Genomic DNA, 4,093 nt, shown 5'->3' on the forward strand with positions numbered 1-4,093 from the left:
TCAATGACCTTCTTGGGGCTATGGGAATGGTTGTTTGGGTGTTATGATTGGTTTCTTCTGAGATTTCAATATGAGGTTGTGAATCATCAATGTCGTGGTTATCCTCACATAAGCTTTCTAAGGTATTAACAATAAGATTTTCAGTAATACCTTTGTTTTCAAAGTGATCAAATAGTGGGCTTGGTATGACAAACTGATCAATAAAATCATGTGAAATGGGCTTATTGTCTTCTTTGACAGACTGGAATAGGAATCTTTCTTCAAAGAATAAGACATCCCTGGAGATAAAAAAAATGTCATTTTAGTCATATCATATAGCTTATAGCCCTTTATACCTGATGGATATCCCATGAAGACACATGGTCTTGCTCTTTGATCGAATTTAGACCTGTTGACTGTTGGTGTAGAAGCATAGACAAGGCATCCGAATGTCTTTATGAAGCCATAGTCAACAGTTTTGTTAAACAAAACAGCATAGGGAGTGCTATTGGATAGTAAAACCATAGGTGTTTTGTTGATTAAGTATGCTGCAGTGAGGACACATTCTCCCCAAAAAGTGAGAGGAACATTGGACTGAAACATTAGGGCTCTTGCAACGTTGAGGAGGTGTTGATGTTTCCTTTCAACCACTGAATTCTGTTGAGCAGTATATGCACAAGAGAACTGATGAGTAGTTCCTGTTTTGGCAAAAAATTCTCTAAAATTTAATTCAGGAGCATTATCAGAACGAAAACTTTTGATTTTCTTTGAGAATTGAGTCTCAACAAGTTTGAAGAAACTGGGAATGACTTGTAGAATGTCACTTTTATTTTCCAAGAGATGTATCCATGTGTACCTTGATTTATCATCAACAATGGTGGCAAAGTAAGTGTGACCTGCATATGTTCGAGTTTTAAAGGGACCCCATATATCACAGTGCACAAGGTCAAAAATATTCTCAGCAACATTATTTAAGGCAGGAAATGAAAGACACTTTTGTTTAGCTAAAGGACAAATGTGGCAGAATTGTTTACAATTTGAGAAATCAGAAATCTCTATAATCTTTGACAATTCTTTTATTCTACTAATAGAGGGGTGTCCCATACGATTATGCCAAGTAGTTACAGAAGCTTTACACAAAAACACAGCATATTCAATAGGTCGGTCAGCAGATTCAATATAAAAGTCTTTATTCTTTTCATCATTTACTTTGAGTAAGTATACGTCACTGATTAGTTCAGCCCTCCCAATCGTTCTCGAAATTGACTTGTCCTGAATGATACAATTGGTGTTAGTAAAGGATATAGAATATCTTCCATCCTTAAGTAAAGCACTCATTGATAGCAGGTTGTATTTGAAATCAGGAATGTATAGAACATTCTTCAATATCAACTTTTTACTATTAGAATGTCCCCTACATACTCAACCTTCAAACGAGCTTTAGTTGGTAGTATAACTAACATATTTTGTGTGCTTTGTAGTTCTTTAAACATAGATTTATCATGGCATATATAAGAAGAGGCTCCAGAATCAATGATCCAACAAGAATTGATGAGTGAAGTAGAAAGACATGTACCTGCTATGTGGGTAGTATCTGCCTTAGGGATCTCATTAATTTGTTGAGTATTCAAGTGTGTTTACAACATGTTCAAGAGCTGTGAGTATTGATCATTATTCAGGCTGGCAAAGAAGGCAGACTAATTGCTCTTAGGAGATTCTATTGGCTTTTCATTACTAGTTTGCATAGAGTTCTGCGACCTTTGTTGATGGACTGAATTGTTATTTGCTAGTCTATGCCCTGATGGATAACCATGTAGTCTATAAAATTTGTCAGAAATATGACCTCTATATCCACAGTTGGTGCATATTGGCCGAGTATCTTTCTTCTTAGATTTCTCAGATGTAAACCTTTTCTCAGCATTAGCCATTAGAGTTATACTTTCAATTGTAGATGTGGATCCAATGGATCTTTGCCTTTCTTCTTGGATGATAAGAGAGAATACCTTGTTTATTGTTGGTAGAGGGTCGATCAATAGAATTTGTGCTCTGATTTGTGCATATGACTCGTTTAAGCCCATAAGGAATGTCATTACAAATTTTGCATTCAAGAATTCTATCATCTTCTTTGACCCTTGCCAAGTACATTCATCCGTTGGTCTGTATTCAACAAGTTCTTGCCATATCGTAGTGATTTTTACGTAATATACTTCCACTGAAAGGTTTCCTTGAGTAGTAGTTACAAGATCCTTTCTCAACTGGTATATATGTGGCCCATTGGACTGACGGTACCTTTCTTTTAATTCATTCCATATCTCTTTGACGCTTCCCCTGTAAACTAAGCTGGCAACAATTTCTTTTGAGACTGAGTTGATAATCCATGAGGTTATCACATCATTATTACATCTCCATGCTGATTGTAAGCTTCCTTCTGATGGTTTTTCAATAGTTCCAGTAATAAAACCAATCTTGTTCTTCCCTGATAATGCAAGTTTCATTGCTCTGCTCCATGAAGAGTAGTTGCTTGATCCTGCAAGTGGTGTAGGTACCAGATTGGTGGTTAGGATGATTGAATGATGAAGGATGAAAGGATTCATTTGGGCGTCGAGTTCCAAAGAGTTTCCGGATGTTGAACTCTTTGATGTCGTCATGATAGGACTGCACGAGGGTAATGGCGTTCGGGTGGGTTTTTTAATTTTCTCTCTTGCGGAAATGCTCTAATACCATAACAAATGGAGAGAAAAGGTATGTGGAAATACTTTCTTATTACTTTCACTTATGTATTTACATACTTCAAGTTCCTTTTATAGAAGAACTTGTTAGTTTGCTTGACTAACTAACAGCTAGAAAATACAAACAAACTCAAACAGAATCATAACTATTGTAACAAATAAATTGTTATAACAAAATGTAACAAAGAAATTGTTGTAACTAATAAACAGAATGTAACGATTTTACTGTTGATAATTATTTTATTCATCATATTCTTCCTCATTAAATAAAACACAATATTGTTCATGATATACACGATTCTAAAACACAATATTGTTCACTAAATAAACATGAATATATTGAATATATTTAATAATATGATAAAGACAAAAAAATAGAATAAACCAAAACGAGTAATTCCAAATTTATATAAAAATAAAAGTTCAGAGGTCTAAAAAATAAATACTAGTAATGTTGTATCTGCTAATATAGAAAAAAAAAACATTGAACAATTTAAGCTTAAAAAACCAACCAAGCAACTATTGTGAAATATGATATTTGCACGTCCTTCGATTGAGCCCAATCCTTCCACAACGACTGCATTTCACACTCTTCTTAAACTCAATCTAAGAAAGGATTCTTAACTTCTCTAGTCTATCAACTGGATGCTTGACATTAGGAGGTAGAATATTTATCGATCTTACTTCTTTATGTATGTGCCAACGACATGGATCACCTAAAGGATGGATGAAGTCTTTGTATATTGAAGAAAGATCATTGTTAAGATAATATGGTGAAACATAATCCTTAATTGATAAGTGCTTCTTACTCAATAAAACACATGCATGGGGGTACGAAATTTGCAAAATACCCCACATCCTGCAACTAAAGCTTCGAGAAGGCAGGTGCACATCATGTTGAATGGTTCCATCTATCACTTGATATTGAATGTCGTTTATTGGAAAAACCTGCAAATAATGACAAATATTACTATAGTTATCTGACATATAGTGGAGTATATACAATAAATACTTACACGCATTGATCTGCCTTGACCAATTTGTTCTCTTAAATGGTTCTTTGCTGTTTTGGTAAACTCAGTCACTTGATATTCTGCTTCATTCCTCCTATCATAGAACCATCGTTGCATAATCATCCTTAAAACATCAAGCATCAAAGAAATCGATAAATCTGTAGCATTCAAAATGACAGAATTTAGGCTTTCAGACATGTTTATCGTCATTATGTTATATCTTCTATGAGGACAGAAGGCACAAGACAATTTTTTCAAAACCAATGCTTTGTAACTCATCTTGTATGCCTTGTGCACTAGACTCTGATAATCACGTTTGAACTTCAAAATCTACAACATTGAAACCTTTTGTACATGAAATAAATCTGGAAT

The sequence above is a fragment of the Benincasa hispida genome, chromosome 10 (genome assembly GCF_027475165.1).
Source record: "Benincasa hispida cultivar pf3 chromosome 10, pf3_genome.v1.1, whole genome shotgun sequence".
In the NCBI taxonomy this organism is placed as follows: Eukaryota; Viridiplantae; Streptophyta; class Magnoliopsida; order Cucurbitales; family Cucurbitaceae; genus Benincasa; species Benincasa hispida.